Raw genomic sequence first — 11433 nt, forward strand, 5'->3', positions numbered from 1 at the left:
AAAAAAAAAAGAAGGGTGATTCAACATTAGAAAAACAATCAACATAATTGACCACAGCCATGGTGGTCAAAACAACCTACTATCAGTACAATGCCACACATATAGACAAGTGAAACACAATTGAGAACCCATAAGTAAATCCATCCACCTATAAACTGCTGACAGGTTTTGACAAAGGTCAAAACCCATTAAATGGGGAAGAGAGAGATTTTTTAACAAAAGGTGCTGAGAAAACTGGATATCCATCTTCAGAAAAATGAAACAAGATCCCTGTCTCTCATTATATACAACAACTTATTCAAAATGGATTAAAACCTAAATGTAAAACCTAAAACAATAAAGATCATGAAAGAAAAAGTAGGGACAAACTTAGGGGATCAAATACATGGCATAAATACACTATCAAAAATATCTGAAAAGGCAAAAATAGCAGAAGATAGGTTAGATGACTGGGACTTTCTAAAAATTAAACATTTATGTGCATCAAAAGATTTCACCAGAAGAGTAAAAAGGAACCTACAGACTGAGAAAAATATTTCAGCAACCATATATTGGACAAGGATCTAATTGTTAAAATTTATGAAAAACTTTAATAAATTAACAACAGAAAAACAAACAATCCAATTTAAATAATAGACATAAATAGACATTTCACCAAAGAAAACATTCAGGCAGCCCACATGATCCTTAGCTATTAAGGAAGTACAAATGAAAACAACCATGAGATATCATCTCATCCCAGAATTAACAGCAAAGTTCAAAACAAAAAACAAAAACCAGAAAAAAACTAATACTGGTGAGGGTGTGGAGAGATTGGAATTCTTGTATAGTGCTGTGGGGACTGTAAAATGATGCAACCACTGTGGAAAACTATATGGCATTTTTTTAAAAAATCAGAAATGAAAATACCATATGATCCAGGAATCCCACTACTATCCTAGACAGAGAACAGCTGTGATAATGAATACCCACATTCATTGCAGCATTATTCACAATAGCAAAAAGATGGAAACAACCTAAATGCCCATAAGTTGATGAATGGATAAAACAAAATATGGTACTTATACACACTGGAATAGTATGCAATGTTAAAAATAACAAGGAATCTGTTAAACACATCATAACATGGATGAACCTAAACGACAATATACTGAGTGAAATTAGTCATTCACAAAAGGACAAATACTGTATGGCACCACTAATATAAAAAGTCAGGAAAAAGTTTACACAGAGAAACATTCCTTGAAGGTTACTGGTGGTGAGAGGGTTAGTGAGGGTAAATCACTAACTAGCTGGTATACATGTATTAACTTGGGTGAAGGGAAAGGCAATATACAATAAGGGGGAAGTCAGCACAAAATGATCAAGGTAAAAGGAGACACTAGGAGGAGCACAAAAGTTAAAAACAATAAAGGTAAATACCATCGCATACTTAATCTTGCAATAACAGTAACATGCATTACTGTTACTATCTATATATGAGTGAATACATAGATACAAGAACTGAACAAGGGTGGGAAGATGAATAGAACTATACTTATGGACATATATAGGTTTGACAAAGGATATTTCTACATGTGTATTTACGTATATGCACAAATATGGTAGAGCATACAGGGGGTGTGGTGGTTATGTTTTTGTGTCAACTTGGTTAGGCCTGGTTGAGTGGCTGGGCAGCTAGATGTAGTATTCCCCGTGATGAGACTGGTAATCAACTCCATGGTAGAATCTACTGTGAGCAGCTGAGTAGCTGCCTTTGGGTATGTGGTCTGCTTCCTGTATATAAGTAGCAGCTTTGGGAATGGTCTCTGGCTTATGACACCTTGAACCCTGCATGTAGCTATGTCATTGTTCAGCAGCTTGTCATGCTCTGCCGACCTTGGGACTTACAATGGAATTGAATTAATGGCCTGCTGTGTGATTTGGTAATATCAGGACTGTGCCTTGTTACTTTGTCAACCTTGGCCTTAGCAGCCTCAGCAGCCAGCAGCTATCTGAGTGAAGAAAAGCTTCTAGCTTCAGTGGGCTGGGAGCTAGAGGCTGAGCTGAAGCCCAAGGCTGAGGGGCTTTCACCCACCCAGCCCCTAGAGCCTGGCACTTTGAACTCGGACGTAAAGCCTCCAAATTGTAAGAATAAACTCCTGTTTGTTTAAGCCATCCCATTTGTGGAATATTCTTATCAGAGCGGCACCAGGTAACCAGAACAGGGGGCAAAGTTATGAAAACTTCTTAGCTATAACCAAACATCTTAGGGCATTGAGTCACTGGGCTTAAAAGCCAGGACCATAGTCTGAGGGGATACCAAGGTTAATTGGCATAACATAGTTTCCCAAGATAATGTTCTACATACTATTTGGTAGTAGCCCCTGGAATTTTAAAAGCTTGTGAGTGGCCATCTAAGGTACAACTAATGGTCTCTCAGCTAATACCACTACTGACCGCTCTGAAAGGGGAGCAGAAATAGGAGATCCTGGACAGAGTAAGAGAAAAAGGTGGAATAAAATCTAAATCATAAAAAAAAATAATAATAATAAAAAAAAGATCAGGCTTGCTGGTCAGATAGAGACTTGGAGAACCCTTGAGACTTGGCCCTCAAACATCCTTCAGGTCTGGAATGAACACAGACCCATGGCTTAACTTTCAGCCAAATGATAGACAGGCTTATAAGGTGAAGAGTAATACCAGAGAGGTACACACAATCAATCACAAGAGATCAAAAGGACAGGAATGCCCAGGGATACAGCTCAGAAGCCAGGAAGCAATAAGAAAGAAGGATGAATGGAAACAGTAAACACAGGAAGGAAGTGGGAAGAGTGCTGTTACATTGTGGGGATTACAATCAATGTCACAACAAAATGCGCATGAATTAAAGAATGGAAACCAATTTGATCTGTAAACTTCCTCCAAATCACAATGAAAGTTAAAAAAAAAAATTAAAGAACAAAGGAGTGAAGGTGATAAAAAAGAATGTTATAAACTTTTGCATATCTATTACAAATCTTTGTTTCCATATTTTAATGTTCTCAATGTGAAAATAGCACAGCATAGTAAACATTTCTAAGTAATATTTGCTTGTTAGGAAATTGGTAAAATGTGTAAGTATGGTTTCAGCTGGACGTTTCTAGATTGTAAATTTAAATAAATAAATAAATAATGCCTAAAAGAAGTGCAGTGGGGTTTGAAATAGAGGAGGCAAGAATAGTCGACTTCATCATGTTTGAAATTCTAGCTGTGAAGTGTCTTTTCCTCATCCTTTTTTGTTGATTGAACCAGAAGCCATTCACATTTTGCTTTGATTGTCATTTTAAGTTAATTGGTCAGTTTCTTCTGGAATGTTTCTTATATGTGTGTCTTCAGACATAGAGCCGTGTATATAGTAGATGCTTAACTATTGCTAAATGACTGAATTCAAACCAGAAGTTGCAACGTTGGTACACTCAAACAATCAACTCCAACATATCATTTCCTTGAATGACTCTAATAGGCTGTAAGGGAGGCCCCAGGGTCCATGTCAGGGCCCCTTCCTCCATCGTTGTCCCTATTTCTGTCTGACTAAAGTGAACTTTTCTCTGCTCTGAATTCTTGAAGTACTTGTGTGTATGTGTTTTGGTGTTTTATATTGTTAGTTATTTCCATGTGGATGGCCAGTACGCAAATCCTACTTTGATCCCACTCTAGCCTGGCTCCAGCCTCTTTTCAAACACAGAATTGAAGTTAGCATGGGTGAGATTCTAGAATTGCGTAGAGTTTTCCTTAATAAATGAAGATCTAAGGTAACACATAGGTTGCCAGGCTAGGCCAGAGCAAAAGAATCATTTGGGAAGTTTATTAAAATGTAGTGATATTCAGAGTCTCATGTAATGGGATAAGGTTTCAGACAGCTGCATTTTAATAATCAGGCTAAGATTACACTTTGAGAAACTCTAGGCCAGACTTAGGAATTCAGGTAGAATGTCTTATGCATCCTTGCACTGTCAGTGCCTATCACGACATCTGGCATATAATCAATGTTAACAACCTTCTTTAAAATGTAGATATCTATGCTCCTTACAGAATATGTTTTTCCCAATACCTGTCTTCTTTTCTTAACTTTTATCTACTCCAGAATTCATTTCCTCTTACTTCTTACCCTATTCCATGGCCTGACCTCGATAAGAATTCAGCCAATTAGTTAACAATTTAATGAGAATCTTCTTTAAGACCATGACAATATCTAACTTAGACAATACCTAAGGTATCTGAATTGTTTATTATGAACCAATTGACATGGAAAAATTTATACATAGTCTTATGGCCACTGGTACCCAATACAGATTGTTTAGTGATAAATAAAACGTTGAAATCACCTCTTTGCAATCCTGTAGAAGATTCCACTATTCTCAAATTATGAAATCTGTCATAAATTGTGTTATGACAAAAAAAATTTACTTTGTTATATGTTTTATATTAATCTCTCCTAAATATGTTTCATTAGTATTTTATAAATTATAAATATCTAAAATATTTTCCCCAGACTGAAAAGAAATTGAAACTACCTTGATAAGCCTAGTACCATTAAATCACTTCCTACCCAGCAACCCTATAGGACAGAGTAGAACTGTCCTATAGGGTTTCCAAGGCTGTACTTGCTATGTGAGCAGACTGTCACATCTGTCTCCCACAGAGTAGCTGGTGGGTTCAAACCACCAACCTTTCATTAGTAGCTGAGCACTAAATCACTGTGCTACCAGTGGTACCTAAAAACATGGAATCAAAGAACCAATGAAAAATAAGTTTTTCTGTCTAAATGATCATGTTTTCATATATGGTGTTACTATATTAAAGAAGTCACTTCATACTCTTTGCTTTTATTATTTCTGTTGAGTGGTCAGTTATTAGTTTAGTTGTCACATTTCAAAGATAATTACTCTTCTATCTCTGTTCCCTTTTATACTTCTCTTTCTCTGTAGTTCTGTAGGAGCTCTCAGCCACTCCTCAGAAGGAAGATTGGGCAATCTACTTTAGTAGTGATAATTTCACTATCATTTGTTAAGAGGTATGAATTCTTTTTATTTGTCCTAATATCTCTTCATTGTGATTCATGATTCTGAAATTCTGGACTTAATCAGTCCTACAAAATTCTTGGTCATTATTTCTTGAATATTTCCTTTTTCCATTCTCTTTTTTTGGGATTTCAATTCAATATATTTTAAATTATTTCATTGTGACCTTCATATCTCTTAATCACTCTTTCATATTTCCATATCTTTATTTCTATTTTATATTGTCCCTAACTTTTCCTTCAAATTTTTCCTCCAGCTCATGAAATCTCTCTTAAGCAATGTATAATCAGGTGTAACTCTGGTGGCATAGTGCCTAAGGCATTTGACTGCTAACCAGAAGGCTGATGGTTCAAACCCAACAGCCACTCAGAAGGAATATTTGGGCAAGCTACTTCCATAGAGATACTGCCTCAGAAACCCAAGGAAGGGTCACCATGAGTCAGGAATGACTTGACAACAGTGTTTGGTTGAAATTCATTGATTCTTTTCCAAGTCTGAATGGCTATTTTTATACCTTATTGTCCTTTTTCCTTATTTTTCATGCTGTCCTTTATTTTTTAACATCTTAATCATACTTTTTTAATATCCTACTTTTGGTAATTTCATTATCTGAAATTATTTATGGTTTAATTCTATGTTTGTGTTTTCAACTGACTCTCACTCATTGGTGATTGTTTTACTATGCAATTTTAAATTTTAAGATTTGAGTTTATGGTCCATGTTCCTTCGTTATGGCAATCCTGTGAAATGTAAAGGTTACTTGATTTAGCTTCTACCAGATATTTTGTGGCAAAGAAACATGCAATGGCTTTACATTAATTTCTCAGTTTTGGGTTTCTAAATGTTTCTGGCAATGTAATTTTTTTGGTGTGTAATTCTATAGGTATAAAGTCTCAAGGGAGACTTTTTTCTCTGCTATTTTCTAGCACTCAGAGTTGCCAATAATATATTTTAAGCCAATCTTATACCCATTTCTTTTTTGGAAGCCTGCCTTTTCCCCACCTCTGGAAATTTCTAGGACTTTATATTAATGTTCTATAATACCACTTTCTTGTGTTTGCATGTGATGCTATTTAATTCATTAGAGTACTGTGAGTCTTTTTAATTTGAAGTCTCTTGTCCTCTTTCAGCTGTGAAAGACTTTTTTTTTCTAATTATTTTTTCAAAATTTACACTCCCCTCATGGTTTTGTCCATTCAGTCTCTCTGGAATTCCTATTGATTTCTTTTAGTAGATCCGGAAAAGTTATGTTCTAATAATGGTACTGCTTCATGAATTCCACAAATTTATTTATTTTTCTTTTCTTGTTAGAGGACAGTAAATATGTTTTTGAATTGCAATTTGATCAATTCCATGTTGTACTTTTAAAAATCATTTCTGCTGTTTTCCAAAGATGGAAAGACACAGTTGGAATGAGAAGTATATGAAACACAAATATCCAAATGCTGAACTATAGTGTACTTCGTATTTTACTACTGTAATTATAGAAAGTACAATTATATATAATGTCCTTCATTATTTTTTTGCTGAGACATAATATTATTTAGAATGTGTAGCTAGAATAAACCATTCAACGACATGGTATAATCAAGAATAACTGGAGGTGAGCCAAGACAAGGTTGTATGTTGATGCAGTATAAGAATAGAGAATTAAATATTCAGAGTAAAAAAAGTAAAACAAAACACAGTCTTTAAGTCTCAAAGAAGTATTTACTTAGGCATCTTAGAATTCCCAATTTTATACATTAAAAAGTATGATCAGCTGAACTTCTACTCATTTCCTAAGTTTTTAAAATCTGAATTATGGTAAACAAAATCAAGGGAAATTAAAATTCCTTAATAGTTTATCATCTATCATATAACTAGGTCTCAACATTCTGACACCATGTTCTCATAGACCGTTATGTCATCATTAGGGATGGGGAGCAAAGATATTTAAGCAATGAGTCATGAGTATTGCAAAGTGATGATATAAAATAGACTCGGAGGTGCTGTATCATATTCTTTCCTGATGTTTATGAAAAGCAAAGATCTTCTGAAGTCACTAGAGAATGATCACATATCCCATAATAAAACTGAAACTATCTAGAATGTTAAGTGATGAAATATTAGACCAAATAAACTGTTAACAGAATGAGTTTCCTGCTGTGCTTGCCAATAATTTTTTTTAAAAGATAATCTTCAAAAAAATGAAACTGTTGTTTTGTCTTAGACAATATGAATGTATGCTTTATTCTTCAAGAATACATGACAATCTTTGGCTGGGACTTTGTGTACCCGCCTAACTGAGCCCTCATATATTATTTCATCAGTTTGGAAATTTCACATGAAGAATCATAAGTGACACATGCAGAAATTATTCATAGAACATTATTTTAACCCCATTCGTATATTTATAGATTTAGAAAAACAGCCAAATATAGAAACATGCACCTCTTTGTAGGTGTTAACTTTCACCAACAGAATAAAGTTTCATGTACTATTATTATTCATTTTCATATTTGTTATTATTACCATTCATTACATATGTTATATTACAGAGCATATGAAACTGCATAGACCAAAAATAAGAAACTATATTTACAAGCTAGATGTTTACAATTAATTTTGATTTGAAATGAAATATTTATAATTTTAAATACCCATGACAAATTGTGTAGAGAAAACACACATTTTTGTTAAACATACTTGGTTTAAACTTTGAAAATAAAAACACATTAAAAACTTTTAATACCTTGTAATTTAATTTAAAAAAACCTTTGCTATATAGTTAAACTAATTAATGGTTTTATTCTCATTCACCACATCTGAGGTATCTCTCAGTTTCTTGTACTTTGTAACTTTTATTTTGCTGTGATGTTAGAAGCTATGCCAGTGTTAATTCAAATACCAGCAGGATCACTCATAGTGATCCTGATTCAATGGAGCTTCCAGACTAAGATAGACTAGGAAAAAAGAGATGACCAGGTCCACTTCTGAAAATATTGTCCACTGAAAATCTTATGAATACCAGGGAAACATTGTCTGATATGGTGTCAAAAGATGAACCCCTCAGGTTGGAAGGCCCTCAAAACACAATTGGATGAGTTCCAGTAAGATGGTGTACAAGGCAGACAAACTATAGACCCTTTTCAACAAAGAAAAAATGAACCAATTAATACAGATACACAGCATAATCCTGGAGCTCTGAGCTTTGAAAGGAAGGATGCAGAAGTGGACTAAACTCCAACTAGCAGAAGAAACTGCATGAAAACACCAAAAAAGGAGACATACAGAGCTGCAGACTGACAGAGATCTTGACTGCATGGACAAGTTGGCTATTGCCAAGTGGTGTTAGGACCTAAGAATTAACTTAAAAATAGGCCTTGCTAGCCAGGGACTGCATGGAGGATTGCACTGGTGGCTGGTGAATAAAAGGGGAAGCAGGGAAGAGGAAAATGGGCTGAGCTGTGGACTTTTGGCTGTCCGGAGGGCACAGCCATTCTGAATGTTTACAAGCAGTTCAACCATTTTGGATATTTAAAGCAACAGTGTTCTCTCAGATTCCAGGTACCTAAGAATAGGCTCCACTTGCCTGGGACTGCAAGGGCATACCAAACACTAAGGAATGGAAAGATGTGATATTTCCCTTGTTACTCTTACACCCCACACCTTTTGGTGAATGGAGATGTGCCCATCCCTCACTCTCACCCACCTTCTGGGCTAGCAGGAATTCCATCTCAGTCTGTGTGCTCTGACAGAGCCTAGGTGCCCTGTCCTGTCCTGCCCAGATTTTTTTGTTTTTTGTTTTTTCAGTTCGTTTGTTTTTGTCTGTTTTAAAATTATTATTATTGTTTACCCTTTTCATTACTATTCTTCCTTCTTCCCTTCTCAGGTTCTAGTTTTCAGCTTTTTCTCTCTTCCCTTTTCCTGGTTCCCATTTTTTTTTTTTTTTCCTTCTTGTGGTTCTCTCCATTCCTTGTTTTTCTTTTTGCATTTTCCCATTTTTTCTTCATTATTCTTCCTACTTTACCACTTTTCTCTTATTTCTCCCTCTCCATATATAGTGCCCCCCCCTTTTTCTATTCATACCTTTTGGTTTCTTAAAGTATTTTAAAAAATAATTTATCTCATTTATTGTCTTCCTCTTTCATTCTTTTTGTTTCTTCTTCTTCTTCTTTTTTTCTTTTTAATCTTTTTGGTGATTTTTCCTTTGTGTGTGTGGTGTGTGTTTTTTGTTTGCATGTTTTTACTTTTTTGGTGGTTTTTTGATTATTGTTTTTGTCTGAGTGGGAGACAGCAACCATTCCCATACAATTCAACCACACCTGCAGCTCAACTTACTGAGTGACAGCCAGCCACCACTTCTGGCTGCACCAACTGGCCAATGATACATGACCACCAATAGGAGCCTGACTCACCCTTAACTACTCTTCACAAATAATTAACAGAGATCTGTGCAGCCCCTTTCATTATCTATCACAACCACAAGGAGACAGGTGGTGAGTGCATAAGTGCTGCCACCTAGCAAATAGAGGAGCACAGTATTCTTCTTACTCAGATACATCCAAAAAAACAAAGAAAATAAAAATCATGGGTGAATCACTCAAACATACAATCACCAATGAAATATATATAAAACAAAATCACAATGTCTTAGAGAAAACAGATTATCAAGGTTCACACAAAGAAGCAAGATAAAGCAGTACAAACAGGTGAATAGGATACAGACCCAGAACACATCCCTGAGGAAGAAGCAGCATTGCAATTCTCTGATAAGGAATTCAAAAGAATTATATGTAGGTACCTTCAATGGACTGAGACACAGATCAAGGAGAACAGTGACAAAATTAGGGAGAATACAGACAAAACCCTAGAAAAGTTTTGGAAGAAAATACAAGGACAAAATAAATGAAAAATTAGAAATGATACAAAACCTACAGATAGATATACAGAAGATTAATACTAAATTTTCAGAAATAGATAACACACTGAAAGGGCAAAGGAGTAGAATTGAATCAATGGAAGATAGAATTCATGTGATTGAAGACAAATACCTGAATACTTCTTTAGAAAGGGATCAATAAGAAAAAAGATCAAAGCAAAATGAAGAAAGCTTAAGATTCATGTGGGATGGCATCAAAAGAAATAACCTATCTGTAATCGGAATTCCACAACAAGAAAAGAAAAATAAAACCACTGAGAAAATTGTTCAAGATTTGTTGGAAGAGAACTTCCCTGATATGATGAAAGATAAGAACATATCCATTCAGGAAGTCCAATGAATCGCAAACAGGATAGATCCCAAAAGAAAATCATGAAGACATATCACCATCAAACTCACCAAAACCAAAGACAAAGGAAGAATCCTGAAAGGAGCAGAGGAAAAATGAAGTTACCAACAAAGTGCAACCAATAAGATTAAGCTCTGATTTCTCGCCAAAACCATGCAAACAAGAAGGCAATGGGATGGTATATATAAAACCCTGAAAGAGAAAAGTTTCCAACCAAGAATTATATACCCAGCAAAACTGACCCTCAAATTTGATGGTGAAATTAGGAGATTTATAGATAAGCAGAAATTAAGGGAATTTCTTAAAATTATACCAACCTTACAAGAGATACTGAAGGGAGTCCTTTGGACAGAGAACCAATAATAACAAACAAACAAACAAACAAAAAACCATTAACACACATGATGACATAACCTAGAAACCAAACCAGTTACAGAAGTATCCAAAGTAAAATAAGCTTACAAGATTATAAACAGGGAATTAGAGACATCAACTGGCAAATGAGGACAACTAAAAACCAAAAAGAGGGCAAAAATTGTGTAGTTAGAGAACTCCTAAATAGTAAGGAAGTCAAGAGAGTTGCAAGATAAAATGAACTGCTCTAAACTCAGGCAGAAAATTGAATTTCAGAGGGTAACCTCAAAGAAAAAAAATTATAAGCATTCACATCACAATAAAAAACAGGACAAGAACAAAATTTAGCAAATACTAAAACAGCAGCAACAAAGGAAATGATAACATGATTCATAAACATAATGAGCTTAGCACAGAACAAAGAAACCAAGAACAGCAAGAAAAAATACACAACAAAATGTCAGCCACAATTTCATACTTGGCAATAATTACACTGAATGTTAATGGAATAAATGCACCACCTAAGAGATGGAGAGTTGCAGACTGGATAAGAAAATATGACCTATCAATATGCTGTCTACAAGGGACACACCTTAGAGACAAAGACAAAAATAGAATAAAAATCAAAGGTTGGAAAAAGCTATATCAAGCAAATGGCAACCAAAAAGAGCAGAAGTGGTAATATCATAAATTTATTTAACCACTTCATGATAAAATTGACTTTAAGACAAAACCACCATAAGAGACAAGAAAAACCAAAAAAC

General features: G+C 34.9%; 1 protein-coding gene across 1 annotated transcript in view; it reads right to left on the bottom strand.

Annotated features, from left to right (window-relative positions):
- XIRP2 (xin actin binding repeat containing 2) overlaps positions 1–11433 on the bottom strand; it is a 433022-nt gene that overhangs the window by 150592 nt on the left and 270997 nt on the right. The window lies entirely within an intron of this gene.

Source organism: Orycteropus afer, unplaced genomic scaffold, assembly GCF_000298275.1.
Source record: "Orycteropus afer afer isolate SDZICR_OR568_19922 unplaced genomic scaffold, OryAfe1.0 scaffold00001, whole genome shotgun sequence".
In the NCBI taxonomy this organism is placed as follows: Eukaryota; Metazoa; Chordata; class Mammalia; order Tubulidentata; family Orycteropodidae; genus Orycteropus; species Orycteropus afer.